Source organism: Triturus cristatus, chromosome 12, assembly GCF_964204655.1.
Source record: "Triturus cristatus chromosome 12, aTriCri1.1, whole genome shotgun sequence".
NCBI classification, from domain to species: domain Eukaryota; kingdom Metazoa; phylum Chordata; class Amphibia; order Caudata; family Salamandridae; genus Triturus; species Triturus cristatus.
Window position 1 is genome coordinate 504602769 of NC_140595.1, and position 27551 is coordinate 504630319.

Here is a 27551-nt window from a genome sequence, read left to right on the forward strand (position 1 = left end):
ATCGCATTTCGGATGTTATTGGAATTGATTATTCTTCTTATTCGAATGAGACTCCTGCGTAGGTTCTATTTTGTATTAGTGCCCATTTATTTCCTTCACCTTGTATTGAGGTGTTTGTATGTGCAGTTATTCCTGGTTGTAATAAAATCCTAAAAATTTAGATTCAGAGTCAGTGGTCCTTTGGAACTGAGATTTGATTCTGTTGATTATGTACTAAGAATTGAATTTCCTCCCCTCTACACTATTTAGCAGATAAAAAGATCCTGGCGACCTGAGAGGATTCTTGGTGATGGTAAGGAAGACAAGAATCCGGCGTCATCACTGCCATTTACAGCGCTTCCATAGAACAGAATCACAGTGCTACACCCAAGCTTTTATTATGTACACATTCTTGACCATTTTGATGATTCAAACAAGTAATCACCAATCAAAGTTAAAGCAAGCATCTTCTCTGTAACAACGTCTTACATCAAGGTGAGACAAGATTGAAAAATAACTAATATCACTTGCCTTAGCTTTACACAGTAAATCTGACTCATTTAAAGAGAATTGTGGAACATAATTCTAGTTAGACAGTTGTTTCTCTGCCACCCCAAAATTGATCGACCACGTTGACATTTCTACAAATCTTGGTCCTTTTCAAGGTACACTTAACATTCATATACAAGACAGAGACTGCTTCTAAGAGGAAATTCTTTTCTCTTTTGAAAAAGCTACTACATGGTTGTTTTTCACGCTAATCCAAGCTTCCTGATGTCATAAACCAGCGGCCAATTCCTTTAAAACAAAAAACCTTAAATGTGACAGTGATACATGATTTCAAAAGTATGGATACAGCAAAAACTGACCTCCAATAGACCAACTATATACAACTGGGGGGGGGGGGTGGGGTCTGGGAATGGAAGTGACCCATCTGTCAATGTCATTAATGAATAAGGTGCACAATATTCCTGACCTTTGCTGACCTCAGTTTATTTCAGAGGCGTAAAAAGGCTGGGAGGACCTTTGTGGTACAGAGAGCGTCAGCGGCCCTCGTTAAGTGCAGCTTTCCAGATTCGGATGAAATATAGCACTTTTTCATAAGCTTTGAAACTCAGACTTAAAAGCATATTGGTGTTTGTGCACAGCGGGCAATAATGATCCATTATCCTGCAGTCAGAGATGCTAGCAGCAACACATAAATAAGAAGCGATTGGGCCATCTGCTTTGATTTCTGGAGCATCCCCTGAGGAGGCGAGCAAGAGCTGACACCTCTTTCCATCTGGCTGTACATTATCAATTACACTTAAATTATGCTGCATGCTACAGGGCTGGCAGATATGGATTGTAGATTGTGGCACCTGAAAAATATAGAAGAAAATACATATGTTGCAAGCCAGCTGTTTATTTACAAGCTCTTGACATATTTCCTCACGTTCTCCGCTGCTGCCTTTTTAAGCTTCCTAGAGACATTTCAATTTAGTGTGAACTTGAGAAGAAATTAGGTGTAACAGCATAGCACCAGATGTATAATATTTCAGCTTCCTTTTTTACAGTTGAAGCAAAAACATCAGGTTGAACAGATTTTAAATTATGAAACAAATAACTTGAGAAAACATCTGGGCTGTCTGTTAATATTGTGTTATGCTAATGAGACGTGCTGGAAGGGAGCATGTGGGGAACACTGCACTTTTTATGACTGCCGAATTCTTGACAAAATACAAAGTTTTATAAATGAAATGGTAATGAAAGCTTGTGCAACAGCAATGCTGTAAGAAGAAGAGCCACTGAATGGATGTCATTCGACTAAGCCTTTACATGACCCAGTTACCAAAGTATGAATGCGGCTGCCAGCAAAGTCAACAGTTTTATTTAATGTGTGTGTGACTTTCAGCAATTCAGATGCCTGTTTGCTAGCTGTGAATTCGAAATTGAATTCTCACCGCAGACTCAGATGAGTTCAAAAGTCCACGGGGCAGATTTACAATAACTGACGCATCCCTGCATATCAGCAGAGATGCGCCAGTTATTTTGCGTCACGGCAGACACCTCTTGCACCACCATGGGTGCGCCGCATTTACAATGTGGCGCACCATGGGGCAAGAATGGACAGATGCGTGACGCATCTGCTGCCGTAAAGGTGACGCATTGCCGGAGTCACGTCGCAAGCGCGACGCAGCTCCAGCAAGGCTTGGGGTGCCCCTATGCCTAACATGCTGTGTCAATCCTAACGCCTGCTTCAAGCAGGCGCAGGGTTTTGACGCAGCATGGCCGTAAGAGTGAAATCTTCCCTAGATGTGTCACGTTGTAAATACCCCGCAGCATGGCACTGGCTTTGCGCCGCTGCTGCGTCACAAAAGTGACGCAACGGCGGCACAAATGTGGCGTACGGGGCTTGTAAATCTGCCCCCGAGGATTTAATAAATGTCGTAAATTTGGGGGAAATGCAACTTGCGTTAAAATAAATACACATGAGCGAATATTAGAACAAAAACATGATTGATCACAAAAAGAACTGCGCGTCACTTTGCAAAAACTTAACGATTTCAACCGCAAGAAGCTGCGATGGGAGTGTCTGCATTCAGATGACGGGTTACAGTGTATGTTTTCCCTTAGAGCTGATTTCTTGAACTAAATAATAAGAATTCTTATGGTAACTTCTCCACGCCGAATTATCCAGGGGATAGACGGGACATTAGGATGATGAAAGTAGGGCATCGCCTTTTAAAATGATGGATATCCCTGGCCTCATTCAGATGTGAGGGGCTGAGTTTATATGTTGCTGGTGTCACAACCGGCTCTGCTGTTGGAAAACATAAGCCACTGCCCATCCTCTACAGCGCTGCCAGCTTCTGAGCTCTGGAAGCCCCGCCTGATATAGGTGGGCATTCCAATATTTATATTTTCTTTGAGAGCCCAACGTATGAGGCACGACAAGGAGAAAGGTTCCTGATGTACAGGGACATTTCTCTGTTCTTTTTTTTTGTTTTTTAAATCCCCTCTTTCATGGTTGTTTCTGAAAAACAAAAAAGACAGTGTGTTGAAGGAAGCTCTTTTGAAGCAATTTCCTTATTGACATGATGGGGAATGTTGAGTTTGGTAGGAATGCTGCCATTAGCTTGTGTAGGCAGAGCCTCTGCTGTCCAGCAATTAGGCAGTCTGTTCCCCAAACTGACAATTAGCCTATTACCGCTTGAGGGATTTGCAGGAAACAAGCAATAAGAATACTAGACTGTGCAACTTGTGGTCACTACTATTTAATTTACTTTGGTGGATTAGAGTAATTTGGACAGTAGGAAGTTCCTTGAAGTATGACCTTCTGACTGAGACCACCTTTAAGAATGCAATGAGGTGATTGAAGAGTATGGAAGACCTTGCTGGAGGTATTTCAAAGGACCTGTGGTTGTTCTCTTTCTACATAGAGTTTACAGGACTCAGTAAAAGGCATCTTAACGGTGTGCCATTACAAAAGTGTGTAAAAGATAATATTATATTCATTGTTCATCCAGTTTTTTAATGGACTTTGGTGTAGCCTGCTTACTCTCAGCCTCGAGCTTGTGTACATTCTGCCATAAATATTAGGAGAACTCTTTATGCATCTTTGTAAAGTCAAGGTATAGAGCATTACAGTAAATTGCACACAGCCATGAGACTTAGAGGGCTACACGAAGGTCAAATACGTTTATACATCACAATCAATATGCAAAAATACAGAACTGAGGGGAAGCGTTGCCACTGCCTATGCATGCCCTCTACAGTGTTTTGACACCCTGCTCAGTGAGCTTAAAATGTTAAACCCAATACCACAATGGCAGTCTCAAGCTACTAGATGCCACAAGTAAAGGGTGCATTTGCTGTTGCTTGTGTCCTTACTGTTATTTGATTGCATCTTCAAAACGAACCGTAAGCAGTGGATACAACCAAACAATGGCAGGTCAAGGTTTGAAGAGCTCAAGACTAAAACAAAGAAGGCAAGTCTGTCTCTGCCTGTACTGGTCTGCTGCTGTTCTTTTCCCTCTGCGACATGAGCTGAAAGAGGATGTTCAACACCACAAAGAAGCACAGTGCCTCTCATTGCACATTGTTAGACCTGACAGCCTTAGGGTAGTCTTTCCCCGAACTTTCTGCCTTCCTCCTCTCCCTTTCTAACCTCATTTCTGCTGATATCAGGACTCTGCGCACTATACCACTGATAACCAGTGCTAAAGTGCATGTGCTTCTCTCCTAAATATGGTCTCATTGACTTATCTATAATTGGCGTATTTAATGTATCTGTAAGTACCTAGTAGAGTGCACTAATTGTGCCCTGTAAATGCTATAAGTGGGCCTGCAGCACTGCTTGTGCCACTCTCTTCGGTAGCCCTCTAACCATGCCTCAGGCCTGTCTTTGCAGAGCCTGTGTGTGCAGTTTGCACTGCCATTTCAACCTGTCAGTATAAACCTTCTGCCCAGCCCAAACCTTTTCTTTTTTACATATAAGTCACCCTTAAGGTAGGCCCTGGACAAGACAGAGGGCAGGGTGTAATGTATTTAAATTACAGGACATATACCTTTATGTTTTGGAGATCCTGGTAGTGAAAACTCTTAAATGTGTTTTTCATTATGCAAGGCCTATACCTCCCATGGAATAACATTGGGATTACGGTATTACATTTTATAAGTGTAATTTCCATATGGGATGACATAAATGATTCTAGTTTAGTGTCTCTGGAATCCTAATTTAAAATCCTACTTGATGTTGAGGTTGGATTTTTGATCACAATTTGGTGCCTGTAGCCTGTCTCTGATCATAAGACTGGTGCAATTGGCAGTTGTTTGTGCATTCCTCCTAGACAGCCACACACAATGGGAGCATAGGTGTTTCTTTAAGGCCTTTTCTGGCAGGATGGGAGGGAGGAGCTGGCTGAGCCTCACTTACACCTGACTAGGATGTGACCTTTTCACACACAAAGGGCTTCATAGGGCCTTACTATGGGTCTGGATCCTGGCCCAGAGCGGAGGACATCTGTGCCCTTCAAAGACATGTCTTTGAATTCTCACCACTTTATAGGCACCGCTGTGTATAAGTATTGGACCTCAGCCACCACCACTTCAGTACACTCCTGGACCTCTGGATACACTGCCTGGATGAAGGACTGCTGTGCTGCTGAAGGACTGCCACTCTGCTGGACTCCTGTTTTGCTGTGCTGATCTGCTGCCTGCTGCCCGCTTGCCTGGGTGAGAAGAAGTGGACCTGTATCACTTGTCCCGAGAACCCAGAGTGACTCCAAGGGCAAACTGAATGACTCCCTGATCTAAGACCTCAGGGACATGACAGACTTCCAACTCCTGCACATGGACTCTTTCATCTGAGAGTGTACCCTGCCAAGTGGTACACCCCAGTTATGGACCCTCGGATGTGGGCCTAAGATGCTTGTCAGTGGAACCAATGCATCTTTTCTGCTGAGCGACGCATCCTGAGCAAAACTGATCCACCTTCTTAGCTGATCATTACATCTCCAAGCAAAACCAATGCATTGTCGCTACTGCATGGACTGGGACCATCTCTAAAGACTCGCATCGCTGCTTCCCACGCATCTTGGGACTGATAATTCACTTTCAATTAATTTTAGATGCTGTCATTTTTGCTTCGTTTCAGCCCAATTAGAGGAAGCATAGGGTGTTCAGGTTGTGCCTCCTTCAAGTTAGTCAGGCGTTTCTTTATTGGCTTCATTCTTATTTATTCAATGTTATTGTGCAGTAACTGCCTTCCTGGTTGGAATCATTTTGTGTATTGGGCCAGATAAAGGGTTCACTAGACCCTCTGGTACTAAAACCTTCCTTACTCAATGTGCCAACGTGAGACAGAGATCCTGGTGGACTGCAACCTCCTGCAACCCACTTACATGAGTAAGAAGTGTATTAGGTAAAGATTAGTAACAGGCTTAGTGCACAAATGTCTTGCTTCATAACTTTCTATTCACTACAAGACTTCTACACCCACTTCAGTTCCAGTTTGCATTCTTCAAGCCTATGTCCTTGGTCTTCTACATTTCTCAGTCTACAATACCTTCCTGAGTGACATTATCTCCTTGTTGGCGTTTGTGTATCATCTTTATGTCAACGACATCCAAATCGTTTTCTCATATCCTTTTTGTACTAAGCTTCCACTCACATGCTTCTGACAGTTCTTTCATCAGCAGGCCATTCTAAGCATTATGATCACTCATGTTAAACTCTAAAACCTTTCCTTCTCATCAGCACCCATAAATCTCACTCAGTCTGCTCCTCCTCATCATCATTTGAACATGCACAAGATCTGATTACATATATCTTTCAAAACAACAAGTCTTTCATCAACTGATTAGTATTTAGTAGGCTGGTCTAAGGTAAGAGTATACTAGTGGGCCTCCCCAACATTCCTTCTCCCCACTGGTCAAAATCCTGATCCTTGCCACCATAACTTTGAACAATCTTTCCAGACATACTTTCACCACCAAGCTGACTTACTTTGTCAAAAACCGATTCATATACAAGTTATTGACACATATATTTAAAGCAGGAAATGGCCCCCAAATGATCTCTCTTACATTCTTATCCACTCTGCACCAACTTGTAATGTAAGGTCCACTAACATCCTAATCACACACACGCCACCATGTGCAGTCTCCAAGTTCCATTCATTTATTTCTCTTTTAATGGAATTACTTACCATAGCACATTCTTTTATACTGGTCTTCAGGAATTTAATAAAGCTGCAAAAAGCTGCAAAATGTCACCTATCGAATTTAAAGAGAGGTAAGCGAATAATATGCACACTCTTGTAAATATTTAAATGTCAATGTATATAGCTTACATTTGCATATCCCAGCAGTTACAGGAATATAGGTGTGTGAAATCCATGTAATTTGCTTTTAATTACTCAAACTATCAGGAAAATGAAACACAAGTCTGCATTTTGCTGTAACAAAATTGCATAAAAAATACAAGTGGCATGAGCAAAAGCTGCTTACATTCAGTCTGTTTGAGTTATTATCGCATGCTCTTATTAAAACTTTCCTGCACATGGTGCATAATTACACATCACTGCATAAGAGTGCCATTTCAGTTATTTTGCAGAACAAGTGCAATAAAAAGTACCCAAAATTTGCGAATTCACCCAAGCCTAGAATATATGTAATTATTATGTGTTTTTAACCTATGATATCCATACAGCTGGGACGTGAATCATCGTAATGACTCTTTTTCTCTATTCTGTCACTAGAAATAACCTTATTTAGGTATGCATCACCATTGTCAACCTTTATAACGTTTCTGATTGGAATGTTATCACTCTTGCTGCTAAATATTGAAACAAAATATATAATCCACATGAAGATATTTTTCAAATAATTAAAGCTCTGTGCAAGAGTTTCAACATCGCAACTATTTTTTTTTTACCATTTCCTCAAGTATAGACACTAAGAAGAAGGTTTAGAGAATCATGGTACTTTTAAAAAAAAATAAAGTACTATACTAAGGTTCCCCTTATTAATCAAATTAACTTTGAGAATAAAGGTACCCTTCATAATAAAATTATTAATTGATTCACAAATGCAATAAGAGTTCTTCTATTGATTCCTAAGGACATTATGGAAATTGAGGTATACCTCTGGATATGAATATAGTTCCTAACTCAGTTTTTTAATATACATTTTAAACATTTTTGACAGTCCACTAATGGAACTAAGGGGCTCATTATGATGGCGGAAGGACTGCCACTGCCGGGCCAGTGGTGAGGTCCGCCGGCCCTGCGGACCGCAATTCTCCCACAGCCATATTACGATGGCGGTGGGATTCAACCGCGACCGCGGCAGAGGCAAAGCCAATCCGCCATGGAACTGCCCAAGGCAATCGTTACGATTGCCCGGTGGAGCGGTCTGCATCCACAAAATGGTGGCGGTGCCAAGCAAGCACCATCCGCCAAATGATGATGCGGTCTCCAGCCAGCCTTTCCGCGGCAGTGCAACTGCCTTTGAAAGGCAGGTGGAGTTTAGTTTTGGGGGCCCTTTGTGGGCCCCCCTTGTGGTGGGGGAGGTGAGGCTGCACTGGGTGGGTCCCGGTTCATGCCACCGTGGCGGACAGAGCCAGTCAGTCCGCCATCGTAATGAGCCCCTAAGATCTTCTTCACTAGCTAAATCTACAATCCACCTAAAAACTGTGCAATTAATTATGGTGATCTTCACACCTTAAGCTTTATGATGAGAAATGACCATCTTATGCATGGTGTCCTTTTATTTTGTCTTGCTTAATAACTTTGTGAACTTTACCTCTGTGAACCAATGGTACATCACTAGTGCTCTCCCTTTAAACATGATTAAATTGGCATACTCCTAATTGGTATACTTAATTTGCCTATAAGTTCAAAGTTTATGTCACAAAGCGTACCCAGGACTTGGAAGATAAATGCCATTAGTGGAGTGCAGCACATATTGTGCTGCCACTTCAGTGGCAGTACAAACATGGTTTAGGCCTCCCATTGTAACTGAACCCTATCAGTGTAAACATTGCAATAAAACTGCAAAACATCCAAGTCAAAACCTTTGTCTTAAATATTAATAAATCACAGATGTGTTGGCATTGTAGGCCACAAGACAGAGTGAATGGTATTTAAAGGTAGGACATACAGAAATGTAATGTTAACATGTCCTTAAATTGACTAGCTTCCAAACGCTAGTTTCACTGTTGGAAAGCTGACTGGCTTATAGATAAACAATGGAAAGCAATATTAAATATTAATTCCACTATGTCAGGAGAGGGCCAACTGTACCAAAAAATTCAATAACTTTTTTCACAATTATTAAGAGCCTAACTCAAAGGTGACGTCAGACTTTTAATAAATAATAAGGAACATTAACTTTTAAAATAATAAATCTTTCCTGCCTGAAACTCTTAAAGGGTAATTTCCCTTGACCTTCCAATTGTCACCTAGTTGATGAATGTCCCTGAACGACTAATTAAAATGGCTCCCAGAGCAGAGACAAAGGCCTGGGTGTGGGGAAGTGTTTTTGTTCCACTGGCCTAATGGCCATTTGAGCTGAGCCCAGTATCTTAATTTGCTTCACAGGGGTGTTAGACATTGGGTTGTTAGTTAAGTGGGGTGCAAACCCTGCTTAAGCAACAGCCACCATCCCCATCAGTGTCAACCACAAAAGTCACCACAAAAGTCACCAAATTAGCCTTTGCTTAACCCTCTGGTAGCTTGACACCAAAGTATGCAGGGTTAACTTAGAGGCCATGCGTAAAGTATTTATGAAGCACACAAACAGTAATAATGTAAAAACACAACACAAGAAAAATCCTACATTAATTTAGAAACACAGAGAAAATATTAATACATTTTGTGAAATCAAAGCAATAAACATCCAATCAGTGGAAGTGGAATTATGAATTTTTAAAGTTTAAGGTAAAACCTTGCACCTAAATCGTGGACATCAAGCCGCTTGAGAATGGCTCAAATTAAAAAAATATGACTAAGTGATATGCCAAATGTTTTATAACTTTACTGATGTGGACCAACAATGTATACACTGTATTCTTGCCTGACTACTATTGCCTATTGCCTGGTGTTTGTTAATACTTTCTCTTTGTTTATAAACTTAATATAAGAGGTTTAAACAAAAAAAATATGGCCAACTGCAATGTAGCATGAGTTGGATACAAATAGGTGATTGGACCTGGTCAGCTCTTACCTTCAGACTTTAACAAAAAGATGTTTGAGAAGGTAAAGTTCAGTGGGCCAAAGCTGCAGGCAGTGTCCAAAGATGAGGCATCGTAGTTGGAAAGCCACTGGATTTCTACATTTGGGCTTAGTCGCTTTTTGGAAGTTGAAAATCTCTTCTGAGATGAGGGTGGAGGCTGTAGCCAACAAGAGTTCCACGAGCACAGATGCACTTTTAGTGAAGTACAGCTGAACAGGATTTGCTGCTGCAATGTAGTGAGAGCTGCCAAAAAGGCAGGGCAAATGGTGATGCACCTTCGGTGGATAGACAAGCAGTTTGGTCCATGTCTCCTCTAGGTTCTCTGTGTAGTTTTTAGGCAAACATGTCCCAAGTTTTGTATTCAGCTATCCAGGCCTCTTTAAAACCATCACCAAGGGTCCAGGACTGGAGGGGCACCCCTTAGGGGGCTCAGACTCACTCAGGCTGAGTTCAGGTGGGGGTTCAAGATGATCAGAGTCTTTTCTGTCCCTGGGTTTCTGATGAGGAGGCCAGCCAACTAGCCCTCATAGAGAATTTGGTAGTCCTGAGTTCAAGAGGTGGAACAGGGCTTAAGGAGCAGGGCGTGCCTCAGAGGGTTCAAGGCAGGCTCCAGTCAGCAAAGCAAAGCAGTCTTTCCAAGTGCAGCAAAACAGTCTTCTGAAGTACAAAACAGGCCACAGCAGCAGGCAATCCTCTCAGAGTCCTTCAGCAGGCCCAGAAAGTGAACTGAAGTATGGGGCAGAGGGTCCTATTTTTATACCTGATGCCTTATTTGATGTACAAGATTCCAGAGAAACCCCTTTGAAGTGCTTAAAGTTTTCCTGCCTCTCCATCCCGGCTCCAAGCTGGCTACATGAACAATACTGTGTTAACAAGTCATTCTGTGAAGGCAGGGCACAGTCTATTCAGTTGCAAGCGAGGCTGTGCCCAGACCCGACCCCCCATCTGGCCAGTGATGGCCCTTCTACAGTGGAATACACAAAGTCCAACTGCCAACTACACCCATGTGACCCAGGAACAGGCTGTAGGTGCCATATAGTTAGGGCAACAAAATGCCAACTTTCTAAAAGTAGCATTTTCAAAATTGTTACTCAAAATTTGACTTAACCATCAAAGAGTGATTTAAATGACAATATCTCAGACTCCAAACATTACATGTTAACATGTTCCCAATCAAAAGTTAGTAGTTATAAAATGTAATAAGGAGGCTGGTTCTCAACAAGATACAGGAGTGGATCGATGAGAACAGTATCTTATCCCCTCTTCAGGCAGGCTTTCGGGCATTTACTAGCACTATTGACCAGGTGTTTTGCTTTACCCTGCTGCATTGGAAGACGGTGGTCCTGGGCAAAGGCAGCTTGTATGCTGCCTTTGTCGACCTAAAGGCAGCATTTGACCTCGTCCCCTGTGAAATGGGGATGCCACCCGAGCTCCTCACACTAGTCATGAGATTGCATGAGGATAACTTTGCCACAATCCAATGGGGTTCCCAGGTTATGGTCACAGGCTCTTTCCCGGTTGAGAGAGGCGTACAACAGGGCTGTGTGATGGCACCTATCCTTTTTTCCCTATTTATTAATGGAATAGTAAGCTATATGGAAGAGGTGATCACTGACGCCCGTCACTTGCAGGTGGAAAAATACCCATTTTAATGTTCGCGGATGACACATTGATTATCTCCAAGACCCCGAGGGCCCTCATAATCTTCGAAGAGTTTTGTTCCGCTTGCGGTCTGGAAGTCAATGTGTCAAAAATGAAATTCATGTCTTTTAACCCACACAGAGCTTTTAAATGTAGCATACTAATGAATAATCGCCCATTGGAGCAAGTAAAAGCGTTCACCTACCTTGGGGTCAATATCTAAAAGGGATCTAAAATGGAATCGGCAAATTGACCTGGCTACTCTAAAACATCGGTAATTGTCGGGAGTATTACACCGGGAGTTTAACACCTCACTGACCAAGCCAGTTAGCCCAGTGCTCCAGGTATACAATATGAAGGTGGTTAACTCAGCACTATACGGAGCAGAGCTATAGGAGTATGAGAACCTGTCTAAACTTACCATTGCTGAAAACAGGTTCTTGCGTAATATTACTATTCTCCCCCAAAGCACTCCAGTCTGTCCCCTACTCTACGATCTAGGTAGAAAGTCCCTGGCCGTGGTTACAAAACTACGCCCTCTATTATATTGGTGCAGACTCTGGACTACGCCAGAATTGAAACACTATGCCGCAGGCTTCATGGACATAATAAGGGCAGATACCTTTCACAAAAACAAATGGGCAAGAGAGTTAAGAGATGCCCTAACGAGTAGAGGCATGAAATCACTATGGGAAGAACCAGATAAAGCTAGCTTTTCTTTGATAAAGATCCTGAAAGAAAAATATTGGGAGATGGTCACGCATAAAACACTGAGAATCAGTGACCCTTCATCACTCACAGGAATCTTTCTGGAAGCCAAGCTGATCCCGAGCCTGGAACCGTATTGGGATACAATAACCGAACATTACGACAGAAAGTTATTTTTCCAGTTCAGGTTGGGCTCATTGCCCACTAGGGCTTTTACAGCTAGATGGGCCAAATCACGTGATAACAAGTGTCCTTGTTGAAACGGTGGCACACATCCTGTTTGATTGCCCAGCCTATGACGCTCCTTGTCGCATTTGGCTGGTGCCAATTTGTAAATCGTTAGGTACCAGAAGGAGTGAAGTAGCAGGAAGAAACTTACGTACTAATACCTCAACTCCTAATGTCACAGCAGTAGCAAAATTTCTAGGTTGGTCCTGGGCCTTAAGGTCACGTTATATATCCATCTGACATGTGTGTTTCCTTGTACCATCACTAGGAGGAGCTATAGCCATACCTTAGATCAAATGCAGTTACTCCTTTTGTGCAGGCCCTAACTAGCCATGATAAAAAGTGCAGTGCATGTGTGATAGAGAATTTTTTATAGCATGTGTGTTTAGCGGTATCCATCGATGCTTTGTAACATATCTTATGAAATTTTAGTATGCCATGTTGATCCTACTGTATTTCTTAAAAAAGCTTTTTAATCTTGCAATGCATCTTTTAAACTTTGAAATATTTTATATATATAGAAATATTTTTGTATTATGCTTTTCTGACTAACCGTCGAATAAAGCTTATTTGACTGATTGACTGAAACGTAATAAGGCAACCCAATTATATCCCATGGGAGAGGTAGTGCTCAAAGTAGTGAAAAACAAAGTTAGGGGGTTTTATCAAGGCAAATGGAAAGTTCAAAACTGCATTTAGACTGCAATGTCAGACATGTTTTAAAGAGTTACTTAAGTGCGTTGCACAATAAGTTCTGCAGGACCACTAGTAGCATTTCATTTAAAGGCCCTGGGTATATGATCTACCAGTTTACTAGACATGTAAAAGTAATATAAAGATGCCAATCGTGTGTAAGACAATTTGATCATGTTTTAGGGAGTGGGCATAAGCACTTCAGCACCGGTTAGCTGTGGTAATGTGCACAGAGTCATAAGACAAACAAAAGCAAGTTCAGCAAAAGTAGGAGGGTGGAGGCAAAATGTTTGAGGGAAGACCACCTTATGGCTGACAGGTCTATCAAGGGCCCGCCCCAGTCACAAGCAAATGTCGGATGACGCCTGGAACAGTCCTTTCTTTTGTCCTCTCAGTCAGACAGGCATCAAAGACAGTGGGGGGAGACCTGTCCACAGAACTGTCTTGGAACAAACACAGAGGATGGGCTTCTCTTTACCCTGGACATACCTCTGGGTGGGTAGACACACAGAGTCGGCACAAGGGGAGAAGTGTCCCACCATCTTGAATTAAGGCAGATGGGGTGTTAGGTCTGACAGCCTTAGAGTGGTCTTCCCCCAACTTTTGCCTGCCTCCGTCTACTTTTCTGAACTCATTTTTCTGGCTTTATGTCTTGTCTCTGCAGACTTTACCACTGCTGGCCAGTGCTAAAGTGCTTGTACTCTCTCCCCTAACCATGGTAACATTGGCTCACCCCACTTGGCATATTTAATTTGCTTATAAGACCCAAGTAAACTACCCTACATGTGCCCAGGGCCTATCAATTAAATGCTACTAGTGGGCCTGCAGTACTGATTGTACCTCACACATAAATAGTCCCTAAAATATGTCCCAGACCTGCCACTGCAGCGCCTGTGTGTTCAGTTGTACACTGCCATGTCGAACTTGCAAGTAAACCCTGTTGTCAGGCCTAAACCTTAACTTTTGATGAATTTGTCGCCCCTAAGGTAGACTCTGTACAACTTACAGGGCAGGGTGCAGTGTATTTAAAAGGCAGGATATGTACTTTTAAAGTTTACATGTCTTGGTAGTGAAAAACTCCCAATTTTGTTTTTCACTACTGCAAAGCCTATCCCTCCCGTGGGGTAACATTGGGATTATCTTATAACATGTTTTAAGAGTAACTCCCAATTGTGAAGAGAGTAGACTTTTACAAGATTAGTGTCACTGAACTCACAATTTAAAATCATAACTTATGGTGAAGTTGGATTTTAAATTCCAGTTTAGCAAATGCCACTTTTAGAAAGTCATCAATTACTTACTTTAGCAATTTGGTACCATCTGCCTCTCTCTGAAATAAACGTTTGCGGTGGGTGACAGCTGGCTTCCTGCATTCCCTCTAAACTGTGACACACTAAGGAAGGGTCAGTGGGCTTGAGAGGCCATCTGCTTGCAGATGGCCCATCCTGAGTAGGATGGGATGGAGGGGCTGACACTTACACCTAAAAGGGATGTATCTTGTCCCCACACAAAGGATTGATTACCCTCCTGTAGTGTAAAATTTTATTGTGTATGGTTAATTAAAACCTTTACAAAGGAGTAAAATTCAAAAGAACTTATTTCATTTAAATAAATTATTAAGAAAGCATTTGGAGGAATAAAGTCCAACTTCCATTGTCTATCTTCAAAGACATTTATTCCAATAAGGCTTTAGGTTTTGCCCAATAGGTCACCTCTTTTTCGTTTTTCAGCAGAAGGAGACTCACTTTCTGAAAAATTCTGGTGGCCCTGCAAGCTGTCTGCAGCTGTTGGCTGTTCAGTACTAACAATACTGCCGACCGACATGTTCTAATTTGGAAAAAGCGGAATATCTGTAAGAGATAATACCGTCTCAATTTACTCAAAAGGGGACAGATGCACAGGACATGTATCAAGGTTTCTTCGGCGAGACCACAAAGCCTGGACAGTGCTGTTGGCCATGTTTGCTGCCATGCCGGGATCTGATCTTTTGTGGTGTAGGTCCCCAGCCATAGTCGTAGCAACATTTTTTGTGTGGATGATGTTATGTAATTGACTAGATACGGTTGCGGGGCGCATCTCTCATACGAGGCCAGTACCATCCAGCCGTATTTTTTCTTTGCCAGAGCTGCTTTATCAGCCATCCAGGATTTCTGTTTTGCAGCTCCATTGGCTATTTATTTGAAGGCCGCGAAGGTATGTTTGGAGATCCACATCCCTTGCATGTCTAAACTTTTCAATGCTTCTTCCAGTGTTTTTATCCAAGCCTTTTTTCCTTTTGTTTGATTGTTAATTTCAGACCAACAGTGACCCATCAGTGAGTCTTCTTGAGCTGCTCTTAGTTTCCAGCACGTTTTTATTGTGGCGGCTTGTCTGGCTTGGTGATGATTTAATAACCCAAATTCAAGGCGTACCTGCACCTGAGATGCAAACTGTGGAATTTGAAAAAGATATTTAAACAACACTGACTGTTGGAGGTTCAGGAAATTAGCGTCTTTGCCTCTGTATAGGTCGGAACCATACGTGAGGGAGGGTAAAAATTTGACAGCAATTACTTTCAGCAGATATTCATTGGATGGACATTTTAATTTAGTTTGTAATATGTTTAAGGCGAACCACAGTTTGTTTGCCTGGGCTTTTCTGTGCAGGGTGTGTTCTCTTAGTGACCATCTTGAGTCAACGAGTACTCCCAAATACTTGTATGTGGAACTTTGCTCTATATTATGTCCAGCGATATACCATCTGGATGTGTTTGCTGCCCTGGGTGAGACGCAAAACAGACCACTTTCGTTTTTTTATAGTTGAATTGCAGCCCATGCGTACAGATGTATTTGTGCAGCCTTGTTATAGCACGTTGGAGACCCAACGGGGTCTGGCTGCAAAGGACTATGTCATTGGCGTACTGCATACTCCTTATTTTGTGTTGGGCTAAATTTGGAGGGTCTGTTTGGATCTCTGAGATACTCTTATCAAGGTCCGCAGTAAAGATATTGAAAAGGATTGAGGCCAATAGACATCCCTGCTTGAGGCCAATGTAGGTGGGGATATTTGGTGTTGTTCTGTCCCCGTTGCCAAGTTTTATCTTAACCCAGGTGGATGTGTACAAATTTATAATGGCCCGTAGCAACTTCGGAGGTGTGCCCCAGCTGGCCATCTTTTCCCATAGGATCTCCCTTGGTACTGTGTCGAATGCCGCTTTTAGATCGACAAAACAGGTGTACAGTTTTGTAGAGTTGGCCTTTGCTTTGTCTACAAGAAGATTCAGCGCTGTCAGGTTACATGACGTGTTGGTTCCAGGCCTGAACCCTGTCTGGGTGATTGGGAGGATGTTGTTACTACTAACCCAGTTTTCCAATGCTTTCAAGAGATTAGATGCATATGCCTTGGCCTCTACGTCTGTAAGCGCAATCAGTCTGTAATTCGCTGGATCTGAGCGCGCACCTGTTTTGAAGATTGGGTGCAAAATGCTCCCTCTCCATGAAGAGGGAATACTTCCTGATTCAAATGCGTGGTTGTACAAAGGGGTAAGATATTCTGCCCAAAATGATTGGTCGTATTTAAAAAGCCCATTTGGCAAGCCGTTCGGACCCGGCGCGCCTTTTGACCTTAGTGTTTTCAAAATCATTTGGACTTGGCATTGTGTAATCCAGTTTGCAACAAACATTTGATCTTCTTCATGCTTTTCATTCAGCAGATGGTTGAAGGGAAATTGATTCCTTTCATGCGCAAAGATCATTTGGGTTTTCTCTAGATGGTGGATCCAGTCTTCCTGTAGTATATTTACGTTAAAATCGAGCCCTGCTCCATTGGCTACTTTGTTAATTTCTGCCCAAAATTTCCTGTTGTTATTGGATTTGCTGGCTTCTAATAGTTGTAGCCAGATTTCTGTTTGATGTTGTTTCTTTTAAGAGTAACTCCCAATTGTGAAGAGAGTAGACTTTTACAAGGTTAGTGTCACTGAACTCACAATTTAAAATCATAACTTATGGTGAAGTTGGATTTTAAATTCCAGTTTAGCAAATGCCACTTTTAGAAAGTCGTCAATTACTTACTTTAGCAATTTGGTACCATCTGCCTCTCTCTGAAATAAAAGTTTGCGGTGGGTGACAGCTGGCTTCCTGAGTTTCCTCTAAACAGTGACACACTAAGGAAGGGTCAGTAGGCCTGAGAGGCCATCTGCTTGCAGATGGCCCATCCTGAGTAGGATGGGATGGAGGGGCTGACACTTACACCTAAAAGGGCTGTATCCTGTCCCCACACAAAGGATTGATTACCCTCCTGTAGTGTGTCTGGAGGATCCAGGGCAGGAAGGGTGAACCTCTGTGCACTTCAAAGCTTTCTTTGAAGTCTCCCCGACTTCAAAGGCACCACTGTGTATTAGTACTGGACCTCTGACATTACCAAATCAGTACACTTCTGGACCTGTGACCACTCTGCCAGGAAAAAGGGGATCTGCTGTGCTGCTCAAGGACTTCAACTCTGCTAGAACTGCTGTTTGCTGAATTCTCGCCTTGCTGTGCTGCTCTCTTTATGCCTGGATGAGAAGGACTGGACCTGCATCACTTGAGCCCAGAGTGACTCAAAGGGCTTACTGGCTTGTCTCCTTTTGCCTAAGTCTCATGGACACAAAAGACTTAGAACCATCTGCTTGTGAGTCTGTCCTGCCAACTGATACTACCACAGTCCTGGGCACTTGTTAGTGGACCTAGGGGTTTGCTCCAGTGGTACAGATGCATCCTCTGCGAAAGCAGAATCAATGCATCAGCGCTGTTGCGCGATCCGGACTGGTGCATTGCACTTGGAACAGCTGTAGTGCACTCAGAACTACTGCTTTGGAACCGATGCAATGCCACCACTGTCTGGAGAAGATCGGCGCATCACCTCTACAGCGTGGAGAAACCCAATGCATCCCATTCGGAACCACCACACTTCTCCGCTACTCTGCACTGATTGGTCCAGGGAGAACCAATCAGTGTCTTGTCAAGAGGAGCCTGTTAGAGCTCACCGGACGCTTAATGGTGGCAGCACCGCGGATGCGCCAGCCACAAATGTAACGATGCTGCCTGTCTAAATTTGTTGCCAAGGGCTGGGGCCAGTCATTCTGCCCGAAAATGTATCTATGCTTCTGAGGACCTTAGACACTTCCATTCGAAAAGTTATAAATTAGATCCCTCCCTTCTGCCAAAACTACATAATGTAGGACTATTAAATAACAACATTTCAGTCTCGGACATGAAAGGGTTCCGAACAGTCTACAACCTTGAAATTCTAAGCGCTTCCAAACTAACAAGACAGACTTCACTTCAACTTACCAACCTTATATTCCAAGACATTGTTCTTATCCATAGTACATGTCTTCAATTTCAAAAAGTGGGATTTTGGATGCAGCATGCACTATAGACAGGATAGGATGTCATTCCAGGTTACCTTTAAAACAATTCCTATCTGTAATAAAATCCACTCCCAAAACTGTGCTACATGAACATTGAAGCAAAAATATAATGTGACCATGATATCATAGTCAAAATAGTGTCAGTGAAAATAATATTGTGAGGCAGAATATCAAGAATAAGTATGTTGTTTTTATTTTTGTAAATAATATTGAAACAAAACACATTGTTATTTAATTTTTTGTATTAATATATTATTTTCCTGTATTGCGTTATTTGTTTATCTATGAGTTAAAAATATACGTAAATAGTTGTCATTCATTTTCATTTTTTATTTTTTTTATTGGAAGACTTCACATTGTCCCATCATAACTCATTAAAATATACCTTCAACAAATATCACAATCCATAAAACAATATAATCAGCAATATTCTCAGCTTGCTCAAGTTCTTCACATTTTCTCCAACCCAGATATAGGATTGCATATACTTATTTTGGGATTTTCCTTTTAACCGAATCAATAGAAATCTCTGTAGTTTTAGACAAGCTTATGCCAGATCTTTAAGAACGTTCCAAATAAACCCGTCCTTAATGAACAACGTCTTTCACATTTCTTCACTCTCAGCATTTTCGACCTCTATGGATCAGCTGTAGATATTCATTTTGCGTTCCATTTCTGCAAAATTATTGATCTTAATCGTAATTATATATTGTTTTCTTCTGTGGCTAGTGTTAGACCTAATACCTGACGAATAGCTGTCCAAACTAATTGTGGATCATCTGGAAACGTAATATTTAATACGGTTTAGCAACAACATCGTTTGAAGGCACAGATTTCTGATAAAATTGGTAATTCCCTAATAATATGTGACCAATTCCCTACCATATCCATAGAATATCTGAAGCAATTTGCTGGTATTTGTGAATTTATTTTGTTTAAACAAGCAGGTGTCCTGTACAGCAGCCATTTAGTATAAAATTGCATGGAGTGAAAGTTTGCTCCTTTCAAAATAGAAAGGTTATACAAATGTAATATGCTCCATGAATCTGCCATACTATCCAGTCCCTCTAGAGACCACCATTTCTGATTGATTCTGATGTCAACCTTTGTCTTATCTGATTCCATCAATCTAAATTTCCACACACTATATTTTTATCCACTAGAGACTGATGTTCTCATACAATATCTTTTAGTCTAGTGGACATATTAAACAGTGGCATAGCATAATAACATAAAAAAGCTATTTCCTTTTTAAAGCCAATACAGTACTTTATACCAAACTTTTTGGGCAACTTGGTCATCAATAGGAAGTCATTAATTTTATATTCGTTAAACATGTGATCCATCCAGGAATACATTATCTACTGTCTTACCTGTTTTTTGAGTGGTACCAAATTGATAAAACGAATGTCCAAAGCTCGCAAAAAAGTATTTTTTCACGTGTGGCAGGACAAGACCTCTTATATTAGGCGGTTTATATAGTGTACTCTTTTCCAATCTAGGTATTCTATTTGCCCAAATGAATGCTGAAAATATTCCTCCTTCTTATAAAAATTATTATGCTAAAAACATGACAGTGCAGCATATAAAAAATTAAGCAATGATAAAATCGTCATGCAGATCAGTGCAATTGTCCCTATAATAGATATTGCCAATTGTTACATCTTGTAAATAGGATCTTAATTTTGCCTATCAAAGGGAGAAAGTATAATTGAAAATGATTGTGTACCTCCACCATTGTATATGTACCAATATACCTCTCGGGTAATTGGTTGACTAATGGCCGAAGTTCAGCAAGTAAAGTGTCTATAGTGAAATTACATAGCAACATTTCTGTTTTCATCCTGTTAATCATATACCCTCCCATCAGGGGAAATTGACAAAATAAGTTAAAGACTCATTGTTGAATTTCCATGCCTGGTTTAAAAAAAGGTGCAACATCATCAGCATATTGCTTAATCTTAGTCCCTGAGGCTTTAATCAGGAGTCCAGCCAGCTAGCACTTGGAGTCACTTTGGGGTCCTAGGTTCAACATATGCAGGTCCATGTAGTGTCTTGTAAATATGTATAGCGAGACCCTTCTGGTTCCTGATAGACTCCGCAGAAATGACTTAATCATTTGGATGTGTTTGGGTGTGGTTAATAAAGTTTCTGATGCAATGCATACAGTTAGTTAAGGGCTGCACTCTGAAGAGTTAATACGTATATTGAAGAGCTCCATGTGTGGCATGGTCATTTACATGCTACCAGGCTGGGGAGGGTGCTACAACTGACGACGTGTTATGGGATCTGCAACCCAAGTTGTTACAAGTGTGCTCTCCCTGAGAATTTGATGAGGTCCAGCAAACTGCTTGTGTGTGCCACGCACGCCTCAGTCAAAGTGAAGCATTCAACAGTCGGCCCATGTGGAGTCAAAGTACCACTCCAGCCAGTGCAAGGCTTTCGAGCAAGGCGAAGGCCCTATGAAAGGTTCAGTCACAGTCAGCTCGGACACTGCTGGTAAGGTCGAAAGAAGAGGTAGTGCGTCGCAACATAACACAGAGCCAGTATATAGACAGTACAATACCACTAAAGGCAGCAACGATCAGGTATGGAGAAGAACAGCAGGCAGCGATAGCCAAGTGCAGAATGTGCACCAAAAGCAGAAATATCCAGGCACCACGAAATACTAAAGGCAGTGAAAGCCAGGTACAATGCAGAATGCAGACGGTTGAGAATGAAAGTGAACCTAGGCAAGATACAAAGCTGTCAATTGCTGACAAAGATGAAAAAGGGGCCCTACAAAATCTTGGCGGTCGTAACCGTGATGATGTAAGCACATAGAAGGGGCTTCGAGATCTTATGAATGGAGCAGGTCCAAACAGGTAGCTGACTCTCAACACCAGGAAGTCCCAAAGGTGGTCATGATGCCAGCATGTTTTTGAAATCGCTGCTTCCATTTGATACCGCCAAAAAACAGAACATTGACCCGAGGTGGACTGCCTAGATTGAGAAATCTGACAATTTAATTGACGCGCTAAAAGAAACAAAAGACAAAAAGATCATTAAATACTTAAAGAACCTTTCAAGTGATGGTGTGAAAGAGACGATTAAGAAAATACCACAAGCTGATGAAATATCTTACCGTCACATTAAAAGGACATTGACAATTCAGTTCAATATGATGCCGAACGTCTCCTATGAAAGGTATATCTTCAACCAAGCTAGGCATCAAGCTGCAGAAACAATGGATGAGTTTTCTGAGAGACTGGAGGTCCTCATCAAACATTTCAAGTTCAATTAATTTAATGATGAAGAAGGTATTCATCTCAGACTCATCAATGGTTGCCTTTCCGATTCATTCAGGCAACATATGCTGCGTGAGACGCTCAGTCTGGAGAGAGTGCTCATGGCTGTGAGAGCAGAAGAGCATGTAGATTGACAAGCTGCTAATATGGAAGCCGGAGCAGCCCAGAGTGAATCAGCATTGAACATGAAAAGTAAGCAGAGACACAGGGTTGAAGGCCATAAAGTAGTGTCTCAGAGGAAAAACAATCAGTGTTTTCAATGCAAAGTCGCCTTTCCTGACAAAGGCAAACATCCCTCAATTGGACAAACATGCAAGGGTTGCGGGAAGGAAAATCATTTTGTAACGGTTTGCAAAGCGAAAGAGAAAGCAGCTTCATCATGTCGAAAAGAGAAAATGGACACCAGAAAGTTCCAGATATCCTCAGGCCACAACCACAAGACCAAGCGGTGACATCAATTGAGGCAAGTGGAAACTAAAGTTGATCACCATCAAATTGATCAGCCAAAGGTTCCTCAGCATCAGCGTCGAGCAACAGTGAACAAGATGGCAGCATGATGATTGTGTAGACTGGTGACTATCAGGAGAACATGGGTTTGGGTTCAATGGCATCGTCAAAATGCCTTTCACTTGCAGGAAGCTTTTGAGAATGAACTGCAAACACTGTTGAAGTATGACATCATTGAACGCCCTACTGGTCCGACATCATGGGTTTCACCCATAGGGGTAGTGCCAAATAAAAACAGTGGAGGTGCCGTGCGCATCTGCATTGACATGCGCCAACCTAGCAAGGCAATTGAGAGAGAATAAAATCCAGATTTGCACATTGTAGATGTAATTACACAGCTGAATGGTGCCAAAGTCTTTTCTCGTCTTTACCTGAACAAGGAGTACATCAACTAAAATTGAAGGGAAACTGCCAGTACATTACCACCTTTTTGACCCATATTTGTTTGTTCAGATATAAAAGACAAAGTTTAGGGTGTCGTCATCAGCTGAACTTTTTAAGATATCATTCAATGCGTAATACAGCCTGTCACACATGCTTTTTATCACTGTGATGATATACTGGTATTTAGGACATGACAAAGTCCTTACCCAAGTATGCCACTTGCTGGCTGATGCTGGTCTTACTTTGAATGCAGAAAAGTGTGATATTCACCAATTCTTTGGGCATTTTTTCTCTGAATAGGGAATGACATCAGATCCAGCTTGCAAGCCTTGTCGTCCACTACTCCACCACAAGATGTAACAATGCTGCAATGCTTCCTTGGACTGGCCAGTTACTGTTCAAGGTATATCCATGAATTTGCAACGTCAGTGCCTCATTGAGAGACTTGACAAAAAGGAATGTTTTGTTCAAGTTGATACCTGATTGTCACCTGAATGTGACCGAAATTTCGAAAAATCAAACATGCAATCGAGAATGCTACTGAAATGACCTATTTTTTCGATCAAAAACTTCATACTGAGATTGTATTAGATGCCAGCCCAGTGGGGTTGGGTACAATCCTTGCCCAGCACAGTGGGCATGATAATGCTCAAAGGCACATTGTGGCTTGTGCGAGCCAGAGTCTGTTGCAGCCCAAGCGTGCTTATTCACAGCCTAAGAAAGAATCCGAAAGCCAAGAGTCCACCTCTCATTGAGAGGTGGGGTTTGCGATTGCAAGAGTATGATTACACTATTGTGCACAGGCCAGAAAAAAGATACAAATAATACTGACTACTTTTCATGAGTGAACAAAGCAAACACAAGGAGATGATGGACGGAGCACTGAAACTTTACAGACACTCACCCCCAGTCACAGATCTGGGTTGAATCCATCATCATTCTTTAGCTCACTTCGCCACCTCAGTTCAGACCAATCCATATACAAATCAGTCTTGACCCTGTCCATCATTTTCTTGTGTTTGCTTTGTTCGCTCTAAGTTGGCAGTGTATACCCAGACATAGGTCCCTTGCTCACTTTGCCACTGGATTCAAGCTAGCCTGGCTGATATGGGCTGTTAGCCCGAAACCAGTCCCAGGATGCTTGTTTACGGTTCAGGGAAGACATGTCTTGGCAGTTCGGGCTCGACTATTCCCATGAGGCACAGGGTCAGGACTGATTTGCATATAGCTGTGTCTGAACTGGGGTGGCAAAGTGAGCAAAAGAACAATGATGGATTCAACCCAGATCTGCGACTGAGGGTGAGTGTCTGCAAAGTTTCAGCGCTCCATCCTTAATCTCCTTGAGTTTGCTTTGTTCGCCCTAAGTTGGCAGGTTATGCCCAGACATGGGTCCCTTGCTCACTTTGCCACTGGATTTAAGCTAGCCTGGCTGATGAGGGCTGTTAGCCCGAAACCGGTCCCAGGATGCTTGTTTCCGGTCCAGGAAAGACATGGCTTGGCAGTTCAGGCTGGACTGTTCCCATGAGGCACAGGGTCAAGACTGATTTGCCTATAGCTGTGTCTGAACTGGGCTGGCGAAGTGAGCTAAAGAACGATGATGGATTCAACCCAGATATGTGACTGGGGGTGAGTGTCTAAAAAGTTTCAGCACTCCGTCCATCTTCTCCTTGTGTTGTCTTTGTTCGCCTAAGTTGGCAGGATATGCCCAGACGTGGCTCCATTGGTCACTTTGCCACTGGATTCAAGCTAGCCTGGCTGATGAGGGCTGTTAGCCCGAAACTGGTCCCAGGATGCTTGTTTCCGGTCCAGGGATGACATGGCTTGGCAGTTCGGGCTGGACTGTTCCCATGAGGCACAGGGGTAAGACTGTTTTGCATATAGCTGTGTCTGAACTGGGGTGGTGAAGTGGGCTAAAGAACACTGATGGATTCAACCCAGATCTGTGACTAGGGATGAGTGTCTGAAAAGTGTCAGTGCTCCGTCCATCATCTCCTTGTATTTGCTTTACTTTTCATGAGTGCCAGTACAGATTCACAATACTTCATAGTCAAGTCAAGAATACCTGCAGCTCTTCCAGTGGAGAAAATTCTTGTTGGTAGAAATACAGATCGAGATATGTATTCTCAAAGACAATATTACTCACCAGTCATTGAAGAAACTTATTCCACCTCTTACGGATGACTTTGAATACCAAAAGTTTAGGAGTGTGAACAAGAAGGCCTTATATTACAAGGTTCTATAATTGTCATTCCAGAGAGCATCCAACAACAAGTCATTGTACTAGCCCATGAGGGTCATTATAGCACTGTTGCCACCAAGAGAGCTCTTTGAGACCGTGTATGGTTTCCTCGCATTGAGAAAAGAGTTGAAAGGGAATTAAAGGCCTGTAATGTGTCCAACAGCTTGTCTATCAAAGCAACACGACATCCATTAGTTATGTCTGATCTCCCAAAGAAAGGGTAGGAGAGGATTGCTGTAGATTGCTTTGGACCTCTCAACAATGAACATCATCAAATGGTAGCTGTTGACGAGTACTCCCAATTTCCACTGATGAAAGACCTACACATGACATAGTAATAGGGAACCTAAGTGAAGTTTTTGCAACATGTGGTTTCTTATTAATATAAATGTCAAACTTTTGAAAAGCTTTCCTCTTCAGCCACAGGTCAATGGCATTGTTGAACGCTTTATTGGAACTCTAAAGTAGGCCTGGGCGGAGCTGGCGGAGTTCGCTATGCCGAACTCCGTGAAGGGACCCAAAAACTCTGCCAAGCTGTGGAGTGCATTAGGTTGTGCCATTCATGCTGATTTTTAGCGCTGGGTGTTTTTCCCTCGCTGGAAAATCAGCGCAAATGGCACCATGCTCAGCGCAAGTGGGCACTGCTTCTTTCTGCAGCTAGAGTAGATTTTCTACTCGAGCAGCAGCTTCCTCATCGCGAATGGATGGTTTCTCAACACGAGCGGTCACGACCATCTGTGACCACCCGCGTTGAGAAATCTCACTGGGAAGTGGTCTAGCATTGGATTTTCCTCACTCACCATCGTATAGTTGCGAGGAAAAAACTCCATTTTGTGTAGAGTGCGGAAAACTCTGCAAACTCCGTGAACTGAGTGCTTTTCAACACCCAGGCCTACTCTAAAGAGAGTAGTCCAGCGTGCTGCGCTAGAAGGTCCTATGGTCCCTATGTTCAGCCCTTCATTTCTACAGCTCAACTTCCCATTCCACTACAGGTGAAAGCCCTGTCACCTTAATATTTGGAAGAGCCATGGGAACCAAATTGCTGCAATGGAACATTCATAGCTTGACCGATGCGGAGGAGGTTCACACGATGGATTCCTTGCACAAGTCCAGAATGAAGAGCTATGCTGGTAAACTCCGTACACAGTCTTCAAGGAAGGAGTTTAAGTCCTGGTCAAGCAGAAATGGAAGCGTAAGTCTGATGCTCTGTTTGATGCTGAACCTGAATGTTGTGAGGAGGAAAGGACATATGATGACCACTCTACGTCCCAGAAGGTCCATAAAAAGAGACTTGCCACACTTCAAGCAACTACATTGAGATGTCAGAAGTGAGACCTGCCCACTTGAGAGTCCAGAAAGCTCCCCTCCAATGCCTATAGCTGTGCTCCTGGTGCCTGAGGCAGGCCCTACTTCTCCACTTAGTCAAGCTCACATGACTAGGGCCATATTTAAAAAAGTGTTTTTTCATTCAAAAATGACCCGTTCACAGAATTGGGCCATTTGCAAATGAAAAAAAGCATTTTGATGGACAAAGGCCCAATTTGCGATTCGGTAACTTGTTATCGAATCGCAAGTTGGGCTTGCAATTTGGTATTAGGAAGGATCGTGTTTATAGCATCCCTTCCTAATACCGAATCACAGTGGTATGTGTGAATGTTTTGCGACAAAATGTGGTTGCAAAATATTTGCATGTACAGCCTACTTCAAGTATGTGGTAACCCATTTGTAAATGGGAAGGGGTCCCAAAAGGACCCATTCGTGAATATTTGTTAAAATATTTTTTTAGAGCAAGCAGCCTATTCTTAAATAATGAAAAGAAAACTTTTCATTTTTCTTTTTGTAATGCATCCTGCTTACCTTTAAGGAAAACAGGCTGCATTTAAAAAAAAAAAGTTTTTTTGAAAAGCAGTCACATACATGGGGGTCTGCTGACCTCAGCAGGCCACCATCCCTGTGATTTTTGCAATTACCAATCGGTCACAAATCTCATAAATATTAATGATGTAGGTCTATTTGTGACCCACAGGGAATGGAAACATTTGTAAAGCACACATTTGTACATGCATGTTTGCAATTCTCAAAGAGCAAATTGAAAGAATTTGCTATTTGGTAATCACAAACGATTATCTACGTACATCTGGGTCCAGGTCTGGAATACTGATTCAAGCATCTCAATGAGTCATTGACGAACTATGATGTCCATGTTTAACATTTGTACTTTTCATTTAACAGAGGGGGAGATGCAGTGTCCTGTACATATGCATAGTGGGACCTTTCTGCTCCCTGATGGACTCCATAGAAATGACAAAATTGTTGGGTGTGTCCAGGTGTGGTTAATAAAGTTGATGATGCAATGCATACAGTTAGATAACGGTTGCAGTCTGAAGAAAAAATACCTGCTTTACAGAGCTCCTTGGGTGGCATGGTCATTTGCATGGTACCAGGCTGGGGAGGAAGCTACTGCCCAGTCCTTCTCACCCAGGAAAGAGGGCAGCAGGTCACAGGTCAGTTCCTTCAGAGCTTCAGTCCAGCATAGAGGCAGTCCTTTCAGCAGCGCAGCATTCCTTCTTCCTGTCAGAGTATCCACAGGACACAAAGTGTACTAAAGAGGTGGTATCTGAGGTTCAATATTTATACCTGGAGCTGTTCCTCCAGAAGGTGGATGAAGCTTCTAAAGGTTCCCCTTTAACCCCTTCGATGCGCATGACGGAGCGGTTCCGTCATGCACATCGGTTGCGCTGTGCGGATGACGGAACCGCTCCGTCATGGCCCCACCC